Source organism: Rattus norvegicus, chromosome 13 (genome assembly GCF_036323735.1).
Source record: "Rattus norvegicus strain BN/NHsdMcwi chromosome 13, GRCr8, whole genome shotgun sequence".
In the NCBI taxonomy this organism is placed as follows: Eukaryota; Metazoa; Chordata; class Mammalia; order Rodentia; family Muridae; genus Rattus; species Rattus norvegicus.
The window spans coordinates 56,884,182-56,909,763 of record NC_086031.1 but is presented as its reverse complement, the minus strand read 5'-3'; the positions used below and the strand labels follow the sequence as shown (position 1 = coordinate 56,909,763).

The 25,582-nt window shown below is 38.1% G+C and overlaps 1 long non-coding RNA gene across 1 annotated transcript in view; it reads left to right on the top strand.

Annotated features, from left to right (window-relative positions):
- Positions 1 to 23,549, top strand: part of LOC134481624 (uncharacterized) — a 31,812-nt gene extending 8,263 nt beyond the window's left edge. The window contains exons 2-3 of the long non-coding RNA XR_010057329.1: positions 21,265 to 21,336; positions 23,376 to 23,549. This is a non-coding gene — a long non-coding RNA (uncharacterized LOC134481624). The remainder of the gene's footprint in view (positions 1 to 21,264; positions 21,337 to 23,375) is intronic.
- Positions 23,550 to 25,582: the final 2,033 nt, after the last annotated feature.

Below are 25,582 nucleotides of genomic sequence, written 5' to 3'. Positions count from 1 at the left end.
AGAGTAAAACCAGATACTATTTAAAAAAAACAGTAATGATAAAATGTTTTCTAATGATATTCTGCTGTTCTAATCGATCAGCATCTTGCTAAGTTACTGTCAAAGATGCTTCCTACTGCAACAAAAGGGAAAAGATAAAAAGACCCACAGTCAGACATTATATAGGATCTAAAAATATTTTATATTTTTGAGACAGAGACGGAGACGGAGAGACGGAGACAGAGAGACGGAGACCGAGACGGAGAGACGGAGAGACGGAGAGACGGAGAGACGGAGAGACGGAGAGACGGAGAGACGGAGAGACGGAGAGACGGAGAGACGGAGAGACGGAGAGACAGAGAGACGGAGAGGGAGAGGGAGAGGGACCTTGAACTTGGAATACTCAGCTCTAGATGGGGTGTGTTCATCAACTCCCTCTCCTTAGGCTCAGGGTAAACTATGGAAAAGGAGGTGGAAAGAATGTAAGAGCCATTTTCACTATTTTAATCCTACCAGTCCATGAGCATGAAAGATCTTTCTATCTTCTGATGTCTTCTTCAATTACTTTCTTCATTTATTTGAAATTCTTGTCATATAGATCATTTACGTGCTAGGTTATAGCTACAAGATTATTTTATATTATTTGTGGCTATTGTGAGGGGTGTTGTTTCTAAGATTTCTTTCTTACCTTATCATTTCTATAAAAGAGGGCTACTGATTTCTTTGCATTAATTTTATATCTGACCACTTTGCTGAAGTTATCAGCTGTAGGAGTATTCTGGTAGAATTTTGGGGGCTGCTTATATATACTATCTTGTCATACTTGACTAGTGATACCTTGAGTTCTTCCTTTCCAATTTGTTTCCCCTTGATATCAGTTTGTTGTCCTTAGAAATTCAAGTGCTACCTTGAATAGATATGGGGAGAGTAGTCAGCCTTGTATTGTCCCTGATTGTATTGGGCTATACAGGCTCCATTATGTTCATAGCAGCCTTATTCATAATAGCCAGAAACTGGAAGCAACCCAGATGTACCTCAACTCAAGAATAAATAGAGAAAATGTGGTCCATTTATGCAATGGAACACTATTCAACTATTAAAAATGAGGACATCATGAATTTTGTAGGCAAATGATGGAACTAGAAAATATCATCCTGAGTGAGGTAACCCAGACTGCAAAGGACATACATCCTATGTACTCACTGATAAATGAATATTAGCCAAAAATTACATAATGTTCATAACACAACCCTCTGACTCTAAGGAGTTAAACAAAAAGGAATGTCCAAATAAGATGCTTAAATCCCATTTAGAAGTGGCAACAAGACAATCATGAGAAACAGAAGGAGGGAGGGAGCTGGTGGAAGAGGGGAGGGGAAAGGGAAGAGCAGGGAGGTATCAGGTAATGGAGGAGACAGGAGAGAGGAGCTGAGTGCAAGGAGAATGAATAGAAGTAATGCAGCTGTCAGAAGTGAGGGTGGGGCTGACAACTGGAATGCAAGTTTCTGGATACGCCATGTGATATAGACTCATGGTGATATTTTACTGAGAGTGATTCACAAAGTGTTTTGCTAAGACAGACTCAAGTGATGTTTTGCTGAGACAAGAACAAGGGGAGGACACCTGGTATTTGGAGATAGTATTAATAAGACTCTATGGACAGTGAAAGTACACATGGATTGGTAGCTTGGTCTGGAGTCTTAGTCTTTGCTGATCTTCACTTTTCTGAGAGATGTAAGGCAGGGAACTTATCCTGGCATTAAGGCTGATTCTCTTCACTCCCATTGACTTGTGCTGATTTGGCTGAAGCCTGGTAGTTTCTGCAGGATCATGCCACCACTGCTGATTCATGTTTGGTATCCTGACACAACAGAACTGGACTGCTGAACTGGACAAATGAAGATTGGAATCGTCCCAAGGAACTGCTTCTAAACAGATCTACATTCCCTTTCCCTATTTACCATTTTTTCTCCATTACCTTTGGATGGTGGACTAGAAAGGGGTGGTGAGACCTTTGTGAAACCTAATTTAAAAATATCTAAGCCTACAGGAACCTCTAGAAAATCCCAGAGACCTGGGCTGTGGTAGGCTTCTAGGATTCATTAGCCAAAATGACCAACAGTGGGGTTATGGAACCTAAAAAGACTACCTCCAGTAGTTGCACAGGATCTCTAGTGGAAGGATAGGGACACCGACCCACCTAAAAAACTTTTGACCAAAAATTGCTCCTGTCTAAAAGAAATGCAAGCACAAAAATAGAGCAGAGACCAAAGGAATGGCTGACCAATGACTGTTCCTCTCATGGTCAGGAAACAAACACCGGCACTATTCTGAGGCTGTGTTGTACTTGCAAACAGAAAAATAAGTATGGCTGTCCTCTGAGAGGCTCTACTAGCAGCTCACTGAGCCACATGCAGATACTCACAGCCAATCACTGTTCACAGGTTTAGGACCCCTATAGAAGAGTTAGGGGAAATATTGAAGGAACTGAGTGGATGGAAACCCCATAGGAAAATGAGCAGCATCAACTAACCTGGACCCTTGGAATCTCCCAGAGAATGATCCACCAACCAAAAGAATCGTTCCAGGGTTGGTCCGAGGCACATATGAAGCCAAGGGCTGCCGTGTCTGGCCTCAGTTGGAGAGGATGCTTCTGATCATGTAGAGACTTAATTCCCCTGATTGGAAGAATGTGGGGATGGACACTGTCTTAGAGAATAAGGTGATGGTGTATGGAGGGAAGATTTCTACAGGTGGTGACCAGGAGGAGGCACAACATTTGGGATATAAATATATAAAACAATTAAATATAAAAAGGAATGTAATAGCCAGAGGGGTGGAAGATACCTAGAGAACATGACCCTCCAAGTCAACTGTGAAAAGTTGATATGAACTTAACAGAACTAAAGCAGCCAGCATAGGGCCTCCATGTGATGAGGCTACAGTGGGTCTTCTGAGTATATATAACAGATTTTCATTGGTTTCTGATTCTTTTTCTTTCACTTGGGTGCGTTTTTTTTCTTTTGATTTGCCTGCTCCTATTCTGAAGTGATCATTCTTGCTTTATCTTAATATATTTTATTTTGATATGCTAATCTCTTAGAAGCCTTTTCTTTTCTAGTAAAAGACAGAAAGGGAGTGAATCCCGAAGGGGTCTGAGGTGGGAACACAGGGAGGAGGAGAGTGAGGAGAAACTATAATCAGAACATATTGTATGAGAAACGAATCTATTTTCAGTGAAAGGAAAAGTAATAAGAAAAAAAGAATGACAGCCTGTGACATGAGATGGTTTGTTATAAAATATTCCAGTGCAGTATCTGAGGATAAGACTTTTACCTCCACCTCAGATTCAAACCCACATTTCTATTCCTCTCTACAGGTATGTGGAGAGAACACACCCTAATCCTACAGAAGTGTAGTCAAAAGAGAGATTGAGAACCTGCCAATCATGAGAAGTAACTGAGGAAAAAAGCGATTTCCTACTGATAGTTACACTTTTAGAAATGATAGGTGTCTTTAAATGTTCCTGTGAGTATTGAAAAGGTTTCCATCAAAAAATGATGGGAATAAAATGTTAGTGTATTTGAGAGAATAAAACCTAACAGCTTGAAATAGGAAACATACAGTCAGTCTTCTTTAAGCAGCTAAAGCTTGTGCCATTTTTTCAAGAAGAGCAGGTATATTAGTGGGCAAATCCTCTAGAAGGTACCTGCCTTGGGCAGTTTTCTGTTTTTTTCTTTAAAAACATCTTTTAAATATAATTTGAAAGCTTCATAAAATTATAAAAAGAATGTAATCATTTTAGGTCATTTCCTCCCATCCCCCCTCCACACCCCTAATCCTCTTGCCCATTCCACTCCCTCATTCCTTTCTCTCCCACTACCTCATTCCCTTTCCTTCATCCCCTTCTCACTCATCCCTCTCCCTCTCCTTCTCTCTCTTTTTCTCCAGCAACTTACACTTGTTCACCTGTTTCATTATTATTATTACTCAGATCTTGGATCATAAAAACATTACTTTTACTATGTGTGGGTGAAATACATGATTTTCTACTATGGAAGCATGTTGAGACAGTTATACACACCTGCGTATAAACATGTATGTTTGAACATACATATGTATATATGTTGTCTTAAGAGAAATAGTGGGGAAATAGAAAACACATTTCAAAGAAGAAGGAAAACAGCTTTTTCTGAATTCTGAATTGTAACAAGTGCTGTAGAATAAGGAGACATGAAAACATTTCTTAATAATGAGGAACAGTAATATATGTGGAGACCATTTGCTATGGTCCGTGTGGATAGAGTAATTGTCAGAATGAGTCTAATAATTGAAATATAGTTAAGTTGTACAGTTCCCAACTGTAATTATAGACATAAGTAAAGTAGCAACAGTCACAGAAGCTAAAACATGCTACAATTTGCTTTTGTGGAAATTACACTTATAATCTGAGTGATGAACTGAAAGCAGGGTTGTAATTTAGACCTTTCTTCAGGATTTAGCATAGTCAAGTAAATTAGCCACTAATATTCTTCTTCTTTTGTTCAAATTGATTAATTTAAGGACTTACAAATTCATTATTAAAGACTACTCAGTAAAGTATGACTTATTGGATAAACTATATAAACTGTCAGCTTGTGTCTAGATTTCTGAAAGCAGTAAAGAAGTGTAAGATACTCTTGTTACCATTTAATTACTCTAACTGGGGAGGGAAAGTCAATTTCTTCACACAAAAATGAAACTCGCATTGAATCATAGTAATTTAGGAAAGCTGGACTTTTAAGAATCATTTAGCAAGGGGCTGGGGATTTAGCTCAGTGGTAGAGCGCTTACCTAGGAAGCGCAAGGCCCTGGGTTCGGTCCCCAGCTCCGAAAAAAAAGAACCAAAAAAAAAAAAAAAGAATCATTTAGCAATATGTGTGTAGTATTTTATGATTTCAAACATATAAGCATATATTTAGTTATAAAAATGAATATCTTTTTCCATCATGTCTCCATACCATTTTTATTTAACATCACAATATTTGTAATAATTAGGTTTTTGCAATGTTAACATTTACTTATCTGTCTTGTAAGATACATTGCTCATAACGTAGCTCAATAAATGATGAAAACACTGATGTATGACTAAGAAATTTTTAAAATATTCATTGGGGCTATATCAGAAGGACCCAACTAGTGAAGACCATTTTCTAAAATGAATTAGGTGTTGGTTTTAGAAAATAAGCAGTGATAATAAAGTAAATAATGAATTAATAAGTAAATACATCCCACTAAACTCTGCATGAAAAACAAGGACTCTTGAATTCTTGCTCAAAATGAGTTATTGTTTCATGCAAACATCCTGTTTGATCTCTCTGAGTTACAATTGCTTCTGTAAAAGTAAATGAAGAGGGGACCATAAGCTTGACACTGTAGTATTTTAAATTCCTTATAACAAACTTCAGCATGAATCAGTACTAAAACTGAACCTTAGTTTTGAATGTTCTGTGTATCTGGATAAGAGACAAGCAATCAGTTAAAAACAGTGTTTTTCATATCTCATAGAAGCCAGATGACCATACCATGCTTGGATAATACCTAAAGCTTTAGACAGCGCAGAGCAGGTGCTCTCTGGATTGGCTTACTCTGGCTCTCCAAAGGCTCACTGCTGGCCCTGCTGGCTCTATCTCTCAGCTTCTTCCTACTGTGAATGGCCAAATTTACACATTATTGTTTGACCAAATGAGCCACTACATTCATTTAAAAATCTTCATTTAACATTCTATGAAAATGAATAAATATCATTTTCTAACAAGTATTTCAAGCTGAAAATTTTAGATACTGGTATATAGAAGTCAGACTCTGTGCCTGTTTGCTGACACGTACTTCAGATGTGTCAGACAGTAAAATTTGTCAACGAAAATTTTATTCAGAGCAAATCCTACTACAGTTACTTATTACAATGTTATTTTTCCAATATTAAGAAGAGGTGGACTCTCAGAATGAATTGAAATTCACTTTATCATGATTCTCATATTACATACCCATATTTCAGAACCTAGCATTAATTATTGTTCACAAATCAATGCCACTATTTCCCTTCATGAAAACTTTTTTCCCATTTCAGTAACTCTGAATTAAGACTTGTTTTTGGGAGCTAGAGTGCTACTTCAAGAAACAAACATCTGGGTGTGTCTACAGTGTCACTACCAGAGAGGTGGGACTATGAGAAGGAAATCCACACAGGGTGTAAGCAATGCCATTCCATGGAATGTGATTTCAGATGGAATAACAATTAGAATGTTAGCTGAGCCCACAAATCAATCAATAAGTCAATCAATCAATCAATCAATCAACCAATCAATCAACAAATCACTCTCTCTCTCTTTCTCTCTCTCTCTCTCTCTCTCTCTCTCTCTCTCTCTCTCTCTCTCTCTCCCTCCCTCTCTCTCTTCTTTTCCTTCCCTTCCTTATTGTAAACTGCTTCATGGTCTTACCACCCTATCGCCATGGCTTCCTCACCATCGTGGAATGTACTCTTGATTCCTGAGCCAAGATAAACATCTCTGATGCTGTTTTAATGTGTTATTTTGTCACATGGTATTAAAAGTAATTGGTACATCTCTTCTATAGTCTTCTCTGTGCTATGAACAGACGGCCTCTAAAAAATCAGTTTCTCTTACTGTGTGTAGATACTGGAGAAAATTAGACAATGGGACTGATAACACATTTGTTTAGTTGGATACAGTTAGTCTTCTGACATTTTGCTACGCTTAGGAATCCACTCTCTTTTAGTCATAATACTCATATATGATATGTATAATGGAGATAATATGAAACAGGGGTTGAAGCAGGTTACCAAACAAGAAGAGAGACCTGGAACAAATTCTTCTCTCATTAACATCAGAAGCCACTGCCAACATTTTGATGTAATATTTCCAGTCTCTAGAGCAGGGAGAACATTGCCTGCTGTTCGGTCTACTTTTTTTGTACCCTTGGGCTTGGCTGCCCTAGCAAATTAGTTCAGAAGCGTCTTCTGCACAGGTGTGAGCCGTGCTTCCTGTGGCCGATGTCCTTAAGGCTGCTCATAAAGTTGTAACTTTTCCCTTCTGTATACATCATTCAATTTTTCCTTAGCATGTCATTTCTTCCTGCTGGTGTCACGGTAAAAAATTGAAAATGGTGCTGATATCTTTTCCTGGAATTTTATGGTGTTTTCATCACAGTTCAATTTCCCATTATTATGACTATTCATGTTTTCATTCTGTCCCACTAAAATGGCTCTTAGAGAAAGTATCTAGTGTACAATTCACAGTAGACACCACTACCAACAATGCAATTAACCAGCATCAGAAGTGACGAATAACAGTGTCATGGCATTTAGATGATTTGGAAAATGGGATCTCCCTAGCACCACTGATAATAAAAACTCAAGCCTCTCTGCATTATTCATTTCTTTGCTCTGGAACCAAAAGAGCAGTGAATCAAATCAAAAGAAATAAATCAAAAATAGAAGCAATGCAACCAAATAGGACATAGATCCAGTTAGTAGAGAATTCTCAATCTTTAATGACTAAGAGCATGGGCTAGAATGCGCTGTCACACAAAAGCACAGCACTAACTGTAGTGGAACAAAACTAGAATAGAAGTCCCACTTAGAAATGATTGACATGACTTGCTTTTTGTTTTGAAAATGGCAATACATTTCCTGCAGCTAGATTTTGAAATCACTCACAGACAAAATAATGTAGACAAGAGAAAAGAGGTGAAATGCTTCTAAACAATGTGAACAATTGTTTGGGGAGAATAGATCTTTTGATAAAAGAAAAATAGCCATAATACTTCCAAAATAATATAAAAAGGATTTCTCCAAGGATTATTTAAACATATTTATAGAAAAATACAAGATATAAAATTCTATTATCTCTAAGTTGTGTAGGATAAAAGGTAAAGGAAAATGTCTTCCTTTGCCCTTCTCCCTACCACATTTTTTGTAAAGTATTGTGGCAATGCATTGCTGGATGTGAAAATGAGACCAGCTACAAGAACACAAATTCTGACCAACTGAAACATACACTAGTACACTTTCCAGTGTACTTGGAGACTTTATTACAGTCTAAAATTGCCCACTGCTTTACTGTAAGTTTGAAAAGGTCTGAGCATATTCACCATAAAACTTCAATTTTTAATCCTCAGAATTTAGAAAAGCTTTTTTAGTATAAAACCTATGGACTTTTTTATTTTACTTTTTCAAAATTGTTTAGCACCTCAAATATAATTTGCAGCAATTTCCATAACTGCATAATTTCCATAAATTTTTGAAGGAATTATCTATATAATTTTTTTCATTCTCTTATTTTGATTCAGTGAATGGTATCTGCCCCATGCACAGTTTAGATGCGTGGCTCAGTCTGTTTAGACTGATATGAGTTACCATAGCCTATGAGACCACTGGGCAATAGAACTTCATTTCTCATATCCAGGGAGTCTGGATATCTAAGACTATGATGTAAACAGCAATAGCTTTTTGACAAGATTCTCTTCAAGGTTTTATGCTGATACAAGGGATAAGATTCTCTCTCAGTGTTCTCTGTAGGAGAATTTGTCACAAGTCATTTTCTGTACCTTTGATACTATTGACTTATGAGTTAAAATTTAAATATTTAAGTTTTTGTTGGAAGGGAAGATACAGGGACTCAGAGCATAGTAATGAGCAAATAAAGTTTCACAAATCCTATTAAAAGTTGTGCAGTAGAAATATTTTAGAGAAAAATAAGACATAATAAAAATAAGGCAATCACCTCATGAGATGAAGAATTAAGGTTCATTCCAAAAGTTCAAATTGAAAAGTTAAAACAGCATCAATACATGATGGCAATACATCATCAATATTTATTGTATCTATGCTTTGGGAAGCACACTGAAATAGTGTTTCTGAAACAACCCATTATTTAGTGAATGCATTCAAAACATGTAGAGACACAACTACAAAATTCTGAGATAAGGGCATACTTCCCTTTAGTCGTATGGTTATTCAAGTGTAGGGATAGTATCCTTTTTAATTTACCAGTTAGTATTCGTAGGATCTGGCCATCATAACTTTTACTGTTTCTTTACAGATCCTGATTCTGGGCACAGAAGTTAGTCACAAAAAAGTCTACATGTGACATTTTTTTTTTATTAACTTGAGTATTTCTTATATACATTTCGAATGTTATTCCCTTTCCCGGTTTCCAGGCAAACATCCCCCTCCCCCCTCCCCTTCCTTATGGGTGTTCCCCTCCCAACCCTCCCCCCATTGCCGCCCTCCCCCCATAGACTAGTTCACTGGGGGTTCAGTCTTAGCAGGACCCAGGGCTTCCCCTTCCACTGGTGCTCTTACTAGGATATTCATTGCTACATATGGGGTCAGAGTCCAGGGTCAGTCCATGTATAGTCTTTAGGTAGTGGCTTAGTCCCTGGAAGCTCTGGTTGCTTGGCATTGTTGTACTTTTGGGGTCTCGAGCCCCTTCAAGCTCTTCCAGTTCTTTCTCTGATTCCTTCAACAGGGGACCTATTCTCAGTTCAGTGGTTTGCTGCTGGCATTCGCCTCTGTATTTGCTGTATTCTGGCTGTGTCTCTCAGGAGCGATCTACATCCGGCTCCTGTCGGTCTGCACTTCTTTGCTTCATCCATCTTGTCTAATTGGGTGGCTGTATATGTATGGGCCACATGTGGGGCAGGCTCTGAATAGGTGTTCCTTCAGTCTCTGTTTTAATCTTTGCCTCTCCCTTCCCTGCCAAGGGTATTCTTTTTCCTCATTTAAAGAAGGAGTGAAGCATTCACATTTTGATCATCCGTCTTGAGTTTCGTTTGTTCTAGGGATCTAGGGTAATTCAAGCATTTGGGCTAATAGCCACTTATCAATGAGTGCATACCATGTATGTCTTTCTGTGATTGGGTTAGCTCACTCAGGATGATATTTTCCAGTTCCAACCATTTGCCTACGAATTTCATAAAGTCATTGTTTTTGATAGCTGAGTAATATTCCATTGTGTACATGTACCACATTTTCTGTATACATTCCTCTGTTGAAGGGCATCTGGGTTCTTTCCATTTTCTGGCTATTATAAATAAGGCTGCGATGAACATAGTGGAGCATGTGTCTCTTTTATATGTTGAGGCATCTTTTGGGTATATGCCCAAGAGAGGTATAGCTGGATCCTCAGGCAGTTCAATGTCCAATTTTCTGAGGAACCTCCAGACTGATTTCCAGAATGGTTTTACCAGTCTGAAATCCCACCAACAATGGAGGAGTGTTCCTCTTTCTCCGCATCCTCGCCAGCATCTGCTGTCACCTGAGTTTTTGATCTTAGCCATTCTCACTGGTGTGAGGTGAAATCTCAGGGTTGTTTGATTTGCATTTCCCTTATGACTAAAGATGTTGAACATTTCTTTAGGTGTTTCTCAACCATTCGGCATTCCTCAGCTGTGAATTCTTTGTTTAGCTCTGAACCCCATTTTTTAATAGGGTTATTTGTTTCCCTGCGGTCTAACTTCTTGAGTTCTTTGTATATTTTGGATATAAGGCCTCTATCTGTTGTAGGATTGGTAAAGATCTTTTCCCAATCTGTTGGTTGCCGTTTTGTCCTAACCACAGTGTCCTTTGCCTTACAGAAGCTTTGCAGTTTTATGAGATCCCATTTGTCGATTCTTGATCTTAGAGCATAAGCCATTGGTGTTTTGTTCAGGAAATTTTTTCCAGTGCCCATGTGTTCCAGATGCTTCCCTAGTTTTTCTTCTATTAGTTTCAGTGTGTCTGGTTTGATGTGGAGGTCCTTGATCCACTTGGACTTAAGCTTTGTACAGGGTGATAAGCATGGATCGATCTGCATTCTTCTACATGTTGCTCTCCAGTTGAAGCAGCACCATTTGCTGAAAATGCTATCTTTTTTCCATTGGATGGTTTTGGCTCCTTTGTCAAAAATCAAGTGACCATAGGTGTGTGGGTTCATTTCTGGGTCTTCAATTCTATTCCATTGGTCTATCTGTCTGTCTCTGTACCAATACCATGCAGTTTTTATCACTATTGCTCTATAATACTGCTTGAGTTCAGGGATAGTGATTCCCCCTGAAGTCCTTTTATTGTTGAGGATAGCTTTAGCTATCCTGGGTTTTTTGTTATTCCAGATGAATTTGCAAATTGTTCTGTCTAACTCTTTGAAGAATTGGATTGGTATTTTGATGGGGATTGCATTGAATCTGTAGATTGCTTTTGGTAAAATGGCCATTTTTACTATATTAATCCTGCCAATCCATAAGCATGGGAGATCTTTCCATCTTCTGAGGTCTTCTTCAATTTCTTTCCTCAGTGTCTTGAAGTTCTTATTGTACAGATCTTTTACTTGCTTGGTTAAAGTCACACCGAGGTACTTTATATTATTTGGGTCTATTATGAAGGGTGTCGTTTCCCTAATTTCTTTCTCGGCTTGTTTCTCTTCTGTATAGAGGAAGGCAACTTATTTATTTGAGTTAATTTTATACCCAGCCACTTTGCTGAAGTTGTTTATCAGCTTTAGTAGTTCTCTGGTGGAACTTTTGGGATCACTTAAATATACTATCATGTCATCTGCAAATAGTGATATTTTGACCTCTTCTTTTCCGATCTGTATCCCCTTGATCTCCTTTTGTTGTCTGATTGCTCTGGCTAGAACTTCAAGAACTATATTGAATAAGTAGGGAGAGAGTGGGCAGCCTTGTCTAGTCCCTGATTTGAGTGGGATTGCTTCAAGTTTCTCTCCATTTAGTTTAATGTTAGCAACTGGTTTGCTGTATATGGCTTTTACTATGTTTAGGTATGGGCCTTGAATTCCTATTCTTTCCAGCACTTTTATCATGAAGGGGTGTTGAATTTTGTCAAATGCTTTCTCAGCATCTAATGAAATAATCATGTGGTTCTGTTCTTTCAGTTTGTTTATATAATGGATCACGTTGATGGTTTTCCGTATATTAAACCATCCCTGCATGCCTGGGATGAAGCCTACTTGATCATGGTGGATGATTGTTTTGATGTGCTCTTGGATTCGGTTTGCCAGAATTTTATGGAGTATTTTTGCGTCGATATTCATAAGGGAAATTGGTCTGAAGTTCTCTTTCTTTGTTGTGTCTTTGTGTGGTTTAGGTATAAGAGTAATTGTGGCTTCGTAGAAGGAATTCGGTAGGGCTCCATCTGTTTCAATTTTGTGGAATAGTTTGGATAATATTGGTATGAGGTCTTCTATGAAGGTTTGATAGAATTCTGCACTAAACCCGTCTGGACCTGGGCTCTTTTTGGTTGGGAGACCTTTAATGACTGCTTCTATTTCCTTAGGAGTTATGGGGTTGTTTAACTGGTTTATCTGTTCCTGATTTAACTTCGATACCTGGTATCTGTCTAGGAAATTATCCATTTCATGAAGATTTTCAAATTTTGTTGAATATATGTTTTTATAGTAAGATCTGATGATTTTTTGAATTTCCTCTGAATCTGTAGTTATGTCTCCCTTTTCATTTCTGATTTTGTTAATTTGGACGCACTCTCTGTGTCCTCTCGTTAGTCTGGCTAAGGGTTTATCTATCTTGTTGATTTTCTCAAAGAACCAACTTTTGGTTCTGTTGATTCTTTCTATGGTCCTTTTTGTTTCTACTTGTTTGATTTCAGCTCTGAGTTTGATTATTTCCTGCCTTCTACTCCTCCTGGGTGTATTTGCTTCTTTTTGTTCTAGAGCTTTTAGGTGTGCTGTCAAGCTGCTGACATATGCTCTTTCCTGTTTCTTTCTGCAGGCACTCAGCGCTATGAGTTTTCCTCTTAGCACAGCTTTCATTGTGTCCCATAAGTTTGGGTATGTTGTATCTTCATTTTCATTAAATTCTAAAAAGTTTTTAATTTCTTTCTTTATTTCTTCCTTGACCAGGTTATCATTGAGTAGAGCATTGTTCAATTTCCACGTATATGTGGGCATTCTTCCCTTACTGTTATTGAAGACAAGTTTTAGGCCGTGGTGGTCTGATAGCACGCATGGGATTATTTCTATCTTTCTGTACTTGTTGAGGCCCGTTTTTTGACCAATTATATGGTCAATTTTGGAGAAAGTACCATGAGGAGCTGAGAAGAAGGTATATCCTTTTGCTTTAGGATAGAATGTTCTATAAGTATCCGTTAAGTCCATTTGGCTCATGACTTCTCTTAGTCTGTCGACATCACTTTTTAATTTCTGTTTCCATGATCTGTCCATTGATGAGAGTGGGGTGTTGAAATCTCCCACTATTATTGTGTGAGGTGCAATGTGTGTTTTGAGCTTTAGTAAGGTTTCTTTTACGTATGTAGGTGCCCTTGTATTTGGGGCATAGGTATTTAGGATTGAGAGTTCATCTTGGTGGATTTTTCCTTTGATGAATATGAAGTGTCCTTCCTTATCTTTTTTGATGACTTTTAGTTGGAAATTGATTTTATTTGATATTAGAATGGCTACTCCAGCTTGCTTCTTCTGACCATTTGCTTGGAAAGTTGTTTTCCAGCCTTTCACTCTGAGGTAGTGTCTGTCTTTGTCTCTGAGGTGTGTTTCCTATAGGCAGCAGAATGCAGGGTCCTCGGTGCGTATTCAGTTTGTTAATCTATGTCTTTTTATTGGGGAGTTGAGGCCATTGATATTGAGAGATATTAAGGAATAGTGATTATTGTTTCCCTTTATATTCATATTTGGATGTGAGGTTATGTTTGTGTGCTTTCATTCTCTTTGTTTTGTTGCCAAGACGATTAGTTTCTTGCTTCTTCTAGGGTATATCTTGCCTCCTTATGTTGGGCTTTACCATTTATTATCCTTTGTAGTGCTGGATTTGTAGAAACATATTGTGTAAATTTGGTTTTGTCATGGAATATCTTGGTTTCTCCATCAATATTAATTGAGAGTTTTGCTGGATACAGTAACCTGGGCTGGCATTTGTGTTCTCTTAGGGTCTGTATGACATCAGTCCAGGATCTTCTGGCCTTCATAGTTTCTGGCGAGAAGTCTGGTGTGATTCTCATAGGTCTCCCTTTATATGTTACTTGACCTTTTTCCCTTACTGCTTTTAATATTCTTTCTTTATTTTGTGAGTTTGGTGTTTTGACAATTATGTGACGGGAGGTGTTTCTTTTCTGGTCCAATCTATTTGGAGTTCTGTAGGCTTCTTGTATGTCTATGGGTATCTCTTTTTTTAGGTTCGGGAAGTTTTCTTCTATGATTTTGTTGAAGATATTTACTGGTCCTTTGAGCTGGGAGTCTTCACTCTCTTCTATGCCTATTATCCTTAGGTTTGATCTTCTCATTGAGTCCTGGATTTCCTGTATGTTTTGGACCAGTAGCTTTTTCCGCTTTACATTATCTTTGACAGTTGAGTCAATGATTTCTATGGAATCTTCTGCTCCTGAGATTCTCTCTTCCATCTCTTGTATTCTGTTGGTGAAGCTTGTATCTATAGCTCCTTGTCTCTTCTTTTGGTTTTCTATATCCAGGGTTGTTTCCATGTGTTCTTTCTTGATTGCTTCTATTTCCATTTTTAATTCCTTCAACTGTTTGATTGTGTTTTCCTGGAATTCTTTCAGGGATTTTTGTGTCTCCTCTCTATGGGCTTCTACTTGTTTATTTATGTTTTCCTGGAATTCTTTCAGGGATTTTTGCGATTCTTTCAGGCATTTTTGCGATTCCTCTCTGTAGGCTTCTACTTGTTCTCTAAGGGAGTTCTTCATGTCTTTCTTGAAGTCCTCCAGCATCATGATCAAAAATGATTTTGGAACTAGATCTTGCTTTTCTGGTGTGTTTGGATATTCCATGTTTGTTTTGATGGGAGAATTGGGCTCCGATGGTGCCATGTAGTCTTGGTTTCTGTTGCTTGGGTTCCTGCGCTTGCCTCTCGCCATCAGATTATCTCTAGTGTTACTTTGTTCTGCTATTTCTGACAGTGGCTAGACTGTCCTATAAGCCTGTGTGTCAGGAGTGCTGTAGACCTGTTTTCCTCTCTTTCAGTCAGTTATGGGGACAGAGTGTTCTGCTTTCGGGCGTGTAGTTTTTCCTCTCTACAGGTCTTCAGCTGTTCCTGTGGGCCTGTGTCTTGAGTTCACCAGGCAGCTTTCTTGCAGCAGAAAATTTGATCTTACCTGTGGTCCTGAGGCTCAAGTTTGCTCGTGGGGTGCTGCCCACGGGCTCTGTGCAGCTGCAGCAACCAGGAAGACCTGTGCTGCCCCTTCCGGGAGCTTCAGTGCACCAGGGTTCCAGATGGTCTTTGGCTTTTTCCTCTGGCGTCCGAGATGTGTGTGCAGGGAGCAGTCTCTTCTGGTTTCCCAGGCTTGTCTGCCTCTCTGAAGGTTTAGCTCTCCCTCCCACGGGATTTGGGTGCAGAGAACTGTTTATCTGGTCTGTTTCTATCAGGTTCCGGCGGTGTCTCAGGCAGGGGTCCTGCCGCTCCTGGGCCCTCCCTCACGGGAGCCCAGAGGCCTTATACAGTTTCCTCTTGGGCCAGGGATGTGGGCAGGGGTGAGCAGTGTTGGTGGTCTCTTCTGCTCTGCAGCCTCAGGAGTGCCCACCTGACCAGGCGGTTGGGTCTCTCTCTCACCGGGTCTGGGAGCAGAGAGCTGCTGCGGGCCGGGATCCGCGTGTGTGGGCTACATGTGACATTTTTATCCTCTTCACTCATTCTGCTCATTTCTACATATTTACTGGAAGTTTAATGTATCAGTTGAGGAAATGACATAGAGAACTTCTTTGACATAGTACATGAGATTGATCTAAAGCATAATCAGTCACTGTGTTCTCTCCACATATTTTTATCAGATCCTGTGATAATAGGAACTGAAAGTCAGCCAAGTTTCTGTACTCAGTATTCAGCTATGCCACAATGTAACATGTGCAGATGAAACATCACTTTTCCTTTCACATTCACTGAATGTGCATGTTGTAAGTTTCATTCAATTAGAATGGCAGTTCCAACTTGTGGACCAAAGTGGAAATATAGAAAGATACTACAGACATTGTAGAAATAATCTAGAATCATAAGAATCTATAGCAATTAACTATAATGGTAAGTCAAGCGTAGAATATAAAAAGCTATCAGAGATTAATAAATTAAAATACATACAGTTCTTATTTACAACCCCAGTTACTAACAATCTGTGTGTGTGTGTGTGTGTGTGTGTGTGTGTGTGTGTGCACACCCACCTGCTAGGATGCAAGTGTGAAAGTCCAAGATATCTGCATGAACATTTTTGGGAAAGTATTGTATAATTTTTGCATTTTGTTTGGGCTCACACTTTTCTCAATGATGTTTTGGTTATGCATTTTTGGCAAAAATCAGGTCATTTCACTTCTTAGAAATAATTCTTCGTTCAATTACTTTGAAAAATAAAATAGCCATTTTAATAGCAAATCAAAATACCTGGAGAATCACATCCATTCACATTGGAACACTAATACTGGGGATTATAAAATAATAATCTATAATATGGGGGCAGCTGTTTGTATATTAGTATTATTGTGTCCCGCTCAAATCAAACATGTCAAGGCATGTGGGAAAAGAGCTGTACTAAGGCTGACAATCTATCTAGATGTAGAATTTTTTGCTTGTTTTGATTTTCCAGGTGTTCACTGAAATATCACTGAGGTCTCACACTTGTATAACACATGCAGATAGATAGATATAGAGATAGAGATACAAACTTAAAGTTTGTTCTGGTTACACACAAAAAATGAGAGCTCAGAGAAGATTACATATATACATAATATAAAATATTTAATGAATAATAGTATTAGAAATTAAATACACTGTCTACCAGAGGCAATTACCACTCAAATCCAGATGCCTCCATCTAATATATCTTTCCCAAATGATGTATAAAATACTACTTCAAAATCAATTAATTGTCTGCTATTTTATTGCTTTGTCATGTTAGATATATATTTCTTTACCTAAGCTATTTAACTATTACCTTATGTGCTGTTATTGTTTGAAAAAGTACTGTAGAACTTCTTTGTTAGAAAGGACAGATAAAAGCACACACACACACACACACACACACACACACACTCACACGCACACATTTCCCTTTTTCTTTTTTTCGTGTGTGTGTGTGTGTGTGTGTGTGTGTGTGTGTGTGTGGAGAGAGAGAGAGAGAGAGAGAGAGAGAGAGAGAAAGAGAGAGAGAGAAAGAGAGGGGGAAAGAGGAGGGGGTGGAGAAGGAGAGGGAAGAGAGGAGGAGGGGGAAGAAGAAGAAGAAAAAGAAGAAGGAGGAAGAGTCAGAGGAGGAGGAGGAGGAGAAGAAGAAAAAGAGGAGGAGAAGAGACAGACAGAGTGACAGAGATACACAGAGAGAAAAGAATTAGAACATGGATAATGAACAATTTAAACGATTCCACAAATTAGGTAGATGTAATATTTAGACAGAGAAACATGCAGTACATATAAGATTATGCAACCAAGAGGAATAAGAATTTTACCAACATAAATATAGTCAATCCTGTCTAAATATGCATTAATGTCAAACAGACAAAATGCAAAAAAAATATCTTCTTAAAAACAATGTGAGACACCTTCAGTGAGGAATGTTCCTTACTTTCTCTCTATTGATTTTAGAATGCATTCCAAGTCAAATGGCCTAACTACCTTCTATATATCTTACGTCCTCTCATCATTAAGATTCCCTACAAAATCACTGAAGTTTTTCCTAAGTGACCTTATTGTTAACTGTGTTTGTAATAGACACTTAAAGGAGAGTAAAAGTTGTGAGGGCTTCTTTAAGCAGTTCTCATATATGATTTAATTTTGTGATGTTTACTTGTTAACCATTTATGCTTTGAGTTCTATCTTTTGAGATTCTGCTAACTCTAAACACATGAGATTCTAAGAAATGATTATCTCTGCAACCCAGTGGAGAAATGGATATGCCAACATGAAAGTTATACTGCTTAAGATTATGTAATTTCTTCATGTGATTGAAACACTGTTTCGAAGAAGGGATAGAGAGAAAATTTCCATTTAATATCCTCCAGGTCCTAAAGGTCATTATTTTATCTGGATTTCAAATACTATGTATTAAGCCTTAACTCACAAGTGATGTCTGCTGAGAGTCAGCCGCTGGGAGCTAAGTCATGAGCATGAATGAGGTACAGTGAAGAGGGCAAGATATAAATTCAGATTCAGAAAACTTTGGTAGAATGATAGATAGTACTAGTTTACCTGGAAAAAGCTCATTGGGATTTCTTCTACATAAACTAATAAGCTGTCCATTTGTGTTTGCAGTAAAACACATCTTTATTTAAACTAAATGACACACGTTTTGCTGAGTATACTCTAAGCTTTTGTCCAAGTCACAAAATCAAAGGTCGTGAATTGTGGAAATTTAAATTAGTAAAAATACTCCAATGTTTCTATTGCTTTGATGTTTTAAAATAAACAAATATTTGTCTTTTAGTAAAAGTATATTCTTTTTAATATACATATTTATTAATTCTTGTGATTTAGCTATTTACTGTACCAGCCCCAAAGCCTCATGTGTTGATGGCTGCTTAGCTACCTGGCAGTTCTGCTGAAGAGATGGGGAGGTGTTCAGTAGTGTGCTAGAATCACCAAATAGACTAGATAACTTAGGGGTGAGGAGATATGAGAAAGTGGGGCCTTGCTGGAAAAGGTTGGGGTATTCCTTCAAAGGTGTGTCTTCTATTTGGCTCCTTTATATGTCTCTTATTTCTGATTTCTGGCAACTGTAAGGTCAGAAGCCTCTTTAGTCACATATTTCTGCCATCGTGATATTGTTTCACTACAGGCTGACAGTCCTGGTGGCAGCTATTAAGTACTGATCCTCAAGTCTCAGAGACTTGAGAATGCTTCCTACTTTAAGTTATTTTTACCAGTTACTTTTCCATGGCATAAACGGTGACACATGTTGATATACATTCTATAAATACTTATGCCATACATATAATTAGTTTGAACTACAATTCAGTGTTTTTTATTATAGTCACAATGTTGGGAAAATATTATCCTAAGTTAAATTATTATACATCCAGCCAAAAGAAACCGTACATTAAAATTTCCTGTGTGACTACAACTCTTTCACTTATAAAGGTTTCTTTTGTTTATTCTGTCCTGTGGGTATGTTGTCTATTCTTGACATTTTGTGTAAATGAAGTTATGTATTCACGATCAGGAGTGACCTGCTTTTGGATTGTGTGAGTATGCCATTATTTTATACTATTTCCTGGGAAAATGTGAATAAAAATCTTTCTAAAGAGTATTTGGTCATATAAAAAACCAATGAAATGATTCTGCCCAAGTCTAGAGGGGTAAACAAATTACATTATTGGAGTTATTTAGAGGGACATGTATTATTAAACGATAGCTGTATCATTGGACAATCCACCCCAGAAGTGTTATTAAGAGATAGCTGTATCATTGGGCAATCTACCCCAGAATAGCTGATGAGTAATAAGTCCTAAATGATCAGAAGTCCCTCCTCACATTGCAGGCAGCATCTGAAAGCTGATTATATTTAGAATGAAACTTACACATCATTTTGTAAGATTAAGAAACTTGTTGAGGTTTATAGGCTTTCTAACTTCCCAGAGTTGTACTTTTCCCTTCCATTTTTTGGGAAATGTTTTAGTTCAGAGAAAATAGTTGACATCTACTATATCTAAGCATGCTACATATTGTAGCATTTTCAGTACACTATTGTTATTAATTTCTAAATTGTAATCAATTATGTTGTATGCTGCATTTTTGTTTATGCATTCTTCACTTCATTTGCCATGTAGATTTTGCACATGATTGAACCCTTTGAAGTAATAGTGTTCTCAAGTATAGTGTGTGGCATTATGTGAGAACATGTGTTAAAATCTCTCATGTAGAAAATAATGGAATGAGGTGATCATAGGCTACTCTGTGTTTTATGTGGGGGCTACTTCCAAACTCTTCCCTAGATGTGGTTAAATAAGGAAAGGAAAGCAGAACTCAGAGAGTTCAAAAATATCTCTGTAGTCTCTAAGGTGAGTCAGTAGAGTTTAGTGGAATTTAAAAGGGGAATGAAAGAATCTGGATCTGGTCCCAGCGCCGCTACTAATTAGTTGTTTGACCTTAAGTAACTCATTTGCATTCTTCTAAGTTCAAGTTTATTCATTTGTAAAACTAGGGCATGTTTCTTCAAGCAAGAACAATTTTCAATATAATTTTTCTTACTTTAATTTTGGCTTCTGAGTATTTCCTTAAAGCTGTGCAGAAATTAAATTATGTTCTGGTCTTGAATATAACATTTTAGAGACAACTGAACCTTTTTTATTGGATATATTTTATTTCCATTTGATGTTATTCCTTTTCCCAGTTTCCCATCCATAAGCCCCCTATTCCATCCCCCTTCCAGTCTTCTATAAGGGTGTTCCCCCTCCCCAGCCACCACCCATTCCCGCATCCCTGCTGGCTCTGGCATTCTCATGCACTGGAGGGGGGTGGGAATCCAGCCTTGGCAGGTCCAAGGGTTTCTCCTCTTATTGGTGCCCAACAAGGCCATCCTCTGCTACATATGCAGCTGGAGCCATGGTTCTATCCATGTGTAGTCTTTGGGTAGTGGTTTAGTTCCTGGGAACTCTAGTTGGTTGGTATTGTGGTTCTTATGGGGTTGCAAGCCCCTTCACCTACTTCTATCCTTTCTCTAGTTCCTCCAACAGGAACCCAGTTCTCAGTTCAGTGGTTTGCTGCTAGCATTTGCCTCCGTATTTGTCATGCTATGACTAAGCCTGTATTATTGGGTTCTTAACACTGTCATGACAGACTCTTATGGTCATTTCAAAACACAGCCGATGGTAACAGATTTGTCCATCTTGTATAGATATTACAACTCTGTATCTGACTTCAATTCTTGCCTTTTTTTAAGCCAAGTTTAAAGCAGGGATGCTGATATACTGACCAAGGGTGGGGTGAAATATCCAGAAGAATGAGAAGATCAACTCTTTCCTTTTCATTGTAGAAAGATAAATTGATTTGATTTGGACTTGATTTTAGTTGTTTAATATCTAACAGTAAGGTTTCTCAGGATAAATAGCAATTAATTATAGTATTATTACTGTAGTTTTTTCTGGGTCAGCTGTTATAAAGTAACAAAAATGCAGCTTAGAAATTAAAGCTTGTTTGCAAAACTGGATAGGAGCAGATATATATGTTTACTGACACATTTAATCCCTCTGTGTTCTCAGAGGGAGAATGTGTTCCTTTCTTCTGTCTACCTTTTTAAAAGCCCTTAGTACTGTCATTCTTATGTTATAGACATGTCATCTTGATAGATGCAAAAGGAAATCTTTGCCTTCATCCAGTATGCAAGCTGGTACATCTGAGCTGGTATGTCTGAATTTGTTCTTTAAATAATGATGTAAGTTATATTAAAAAAGAGTGCTCACTCACTCTTCATTCATTTTTATTCCATCTATAATAAATTTTCTTTCCAGAGAACCGGATTCTGAAATGGTAAGCTTATGATTAGGACTACAACCAATTCTTAGTATATTGAATAAGGATGTAAAACTTAGTTCATAAAATTATAAAATAGCTGTTTCTTTATTGGAATATGGCCATCCACCTATGATCTTTGCTCTGTGACTTTGTAGGGACTGCCAAATTGATCCTTCATTCCTGTTGCTTGAGTTTGGTCACATAGTTTGGCTTGCAGATGGGAAAAGACACATGTGATGATCTCAATCTAACCTGAAACAAGCATATGTTTTCAGTTGGCTTACTTACTCTTTTCTATGGGAACGACATATTTTTCTCTTTGCCAGTCTGCATTTTTGAATAAGGCTCCTATATAGAAAGCCTAGACTACATAACAGAGCTCATTTGCTACCACAAGACCCATACAACATTAAGTTAGTCATCACTCAACAGAGTTAGGGAAGGGCTTACCTGGCTCTACACCAAATTGAGAAACTGACAGTTTTCAGCGATGTAGGCCCTGAGAGTTTGCTTTTGCTTCAGGGAATGGCACCCACTATGATCAAACAGGGTTTACTAATTAGAACAGTTAGTTAGTAAAAAAAATATTGATATGTAGTTGGATGCATATGTGGGGATCTGGGAGAAGTTGGAGAAGGCATGGTGGTTAATATCTAAATAAACTGTACTTACATATGTTATTACTAAAAAGCACATAAAAATGAAAAAGAAGTCACAATCTCTGGCTTGATCTGGTGTATCTATCCGGGGCACTGTTTAACATTAATAAGGAATGGGTTTTATCATTGTAGTCTATTAGTACTTGAAGTTTGTTGGATTTTACAGGTTTTGTAGTCACCTTATTATTGAGAGTTCCCAAATCTACTCTCTGACTTACGTGGGTGTCCATGGGTTGTCCGCTGTGTTCTTTCTCATCTCTTATTCATGTTCTTGTTATTCATGCTACTATTTACACATGGATTATTAAACTAAACTTCATGTCTATTCATTGCATCATTTTACTGACAGTGTAAAAGTCCACGGAAATGTCAATCTACTATTTACCTACCTGGCACTAGAAGTAGGTTACCAGTCTGTGTCATGATAAATGCTGACTACACAGAATGTACCATATACTTGCTTCTCTTACATTTCACCCCTCAGTAGCTAGCCTGCTCATCATCTGTCCTCTGTCAGACAAGGCTGAAGCACTAGATTACATGGTGTCTCTTGACTTCAGGGAATGCACATAGGTTCCACAAGTTCTTTCATGTGTTGTCTAGCAGGTTTGCTGATCACATCTTCTTCAAGATCACCTACTATGAGCATAGTTGACTGACAGCCCCATCTGCTGTCTCATCAATTATAGTGTTTACATCAGAACTCACCTCACTCATTCCCAAGCAATGATTAAATAAAAGCGAGTTCTAGTGCCAGTCTATTCTTAACTGACAGGGAATTCTTGTGACTATGGTTGTCAAATTAAATGCAGGACAGCCAATTAAATTTGAATTTCAGATTAACAATTAGCAACTTGAGGAATATGCAGAAAACACTTGGGGAATATGTACACTAAATATTGCTTGTTGATTTGAAATTCAAATTTTGCTCAGCATCCTCCATTTTCATTTATTATTTCTACCTGTAATGACAACGATTGCTTGGGGACACCCTAGCATCCTGGTTGAATTTACTTAGAAATGTTTCATACTATCAGTTTTTTGTTGTTTACTTTTCTTTACCTTAATGGTATCAAGTGTCCTGCACACTCTTGCTTTTGTTGTTGTTGTTGTTGTTTGTTTTTTGTTTTGTTTTTCTCCTTAATCCATGACAAGCATTTCCCCCTATACACATTTACTCTTATCCAATTTTAAGATCTGTTTTTATAAGAGTCATAACTTCTACTCAGTCCTTTAAAACTAATGAAATGTCTCTCTTTATTTCTACAGAAAGGTCTACTTTTGCTTTTCTCTGTGGCTACTGGACCAAATAATTTTTCAATTCCTCCAAGGCATCTATATATTATGTCTAAATTTCTTCATGAGCTAGAAAGAAACCATTCTGTAAAGAAAGAAAACGAAAATACTTTTAATATTAACATATAAAATAAATGTAAAACTTAACTTGCTTGGGACTGATGGTCTACCCCACAACTAACATAACATTATAGGAAAAGTTTCTACAGCAAAATACTGCAAATGTAGAAAAATTAAGTTATAAACCAAGTTACATTTCTACTGCATAATAAGAGCTATGAGCTCCAGCTTACTTGCCCCCAAGTACAAATGCTCAGTGATAGAACTGGGTCAGATCAGACATTCTGTTACATTCTGCCACAGTCTACTAGATTGAGCATCAGCCTCCTAATAGCTCTTCCATGATACAACTTACACATTTCTGATGCTCCTCTGTTTCATCTTCAACTTACATCATGTCCTACTCAGTATGTAGCACCAGAACATGCTCAGGTAAGTGATAAAACAGGGAACAGACACCATTGTTATGTTGCCAATTGTATGCATTTTATTTATGTAATGATGGCTGTTTAGGAAAAACCCATTCTTTCTTAGCATAGTTTTTTGTGTTATTGAAATATGAAATATAGCCAGGGCATTAAGTGCATTAGCATCCAGTGTAGAGTGCTAGAAACAAACCCAGAGCCTAGACATAAAGTCTTTAGGATTTGACAGGATTTGCCAGTGGTAGTATAGTGTGGCTGAGATGCATGCTGTCAGGTAAATGGGAACCATGAGAAAAGATTAACAAACTCCAGTAGACACTTAGCATTCGCTATCCAGAAAACTTTAATAAAGCACATAACATCACTAAAAGCAAGTTAATACTTATAAGTTGTACTGGCTTATAATTTTTTATTTTAGAAAACATTTTGAAAAGTATAGTGTTCCTATTACTGTGGAAATTAGACTATTTTAGTGTAAGAGAGAGAATAAGGATTCTTTACTTTTTAAATTTTCTTTAATTTTTTTTTACACTACAGATTTTATCCCCCTCCCAGTTCACCCTCTGACTGCTCCACATCCTATACCTCCTCCCCCCATCTCTATGAGGATGTCTCCATCCTTCCACCCACTACCCCACCAAACCTCCCCACTCCCTGGGGCCTCCAGTATCTTGAGGATTATGTGTATCTTCTCTGACTGAACCCAGACCAGGCCGTCCTCTACTGTATAAGTGCTGGGAACCTTGTTATTAGCTGGTTTATGCTGCCTGGTTGGTGGGCCAGTGTCTGAGTGATGTCAGGGGTCCAGGTTAATTGAGACTGCTTATTGGTCCTCCTACAAGGTCACCCTTCTCCTCAGCTTCTTCCAGCTTTTCCCTAACTCAACCACAGGGGTCAGGAACTTCTGTCTATTGGTTGGGTATAAATATCTGCATCTGACTCTTTCAGCTGCTTGTTGGGTCTTTTGGAGGGCAGGAATAGCCTCGGAAATATTATCAGGCCTTGAGGCCTGCCCTTGAGCTGGATCCTAATTTGGGCCTGACACTGAACCTGCTTTTCCTCATGCTCTTCTCTAGTTTTTGTCCCTGTAGTTCTTTCACAGGAAAAATTATGGCTCAGAGTTTTTGATTGTGGGATGACAGCCCTATCCCACACTTGATGCCCTGTCATTCTAACCCCATCCCACACTTGATGTCCTGTCGTTCTACTGGAGGTGGGCTCTAAAAGCTCCCTTTCCCCACTGTGGGGCCTTTCATCTAAGATCCCCCCTTTGAACCCTGAGACATATCCCAGGTCTCTGGTACATTCTGGCAGCTTTTCCCAGCTCCTACCTCCCAAGGTTGCCTGTATCCATTCTTTCTGCTCTCCTTCAGGGCTTCAGTCCTTTTCCCCCACACAATACCTGATCATCTTATCCTCTTACCCTCACTGTCCCCTTTCGCACCCAGGTCCCTCCTTGCCCCCTCTGGTGATTGCTTTCTTCTCCCTCTCAAGTGGAATTGAGGCATCCTCACTTGGGCCTTTTGGTTTGTTAAGCGTTTTGAGGTCTGGGGACTGTATCATGGGTATTCTGTACCCATTTCCCTAATACAACTTATTAGTGAGTGCAAATCATGCATGTCCTTATTGATCTGAATTACCTCACTAAGCATGATATTTTCTAATTCCATCCATCTACATGGAAAATTCAGGATT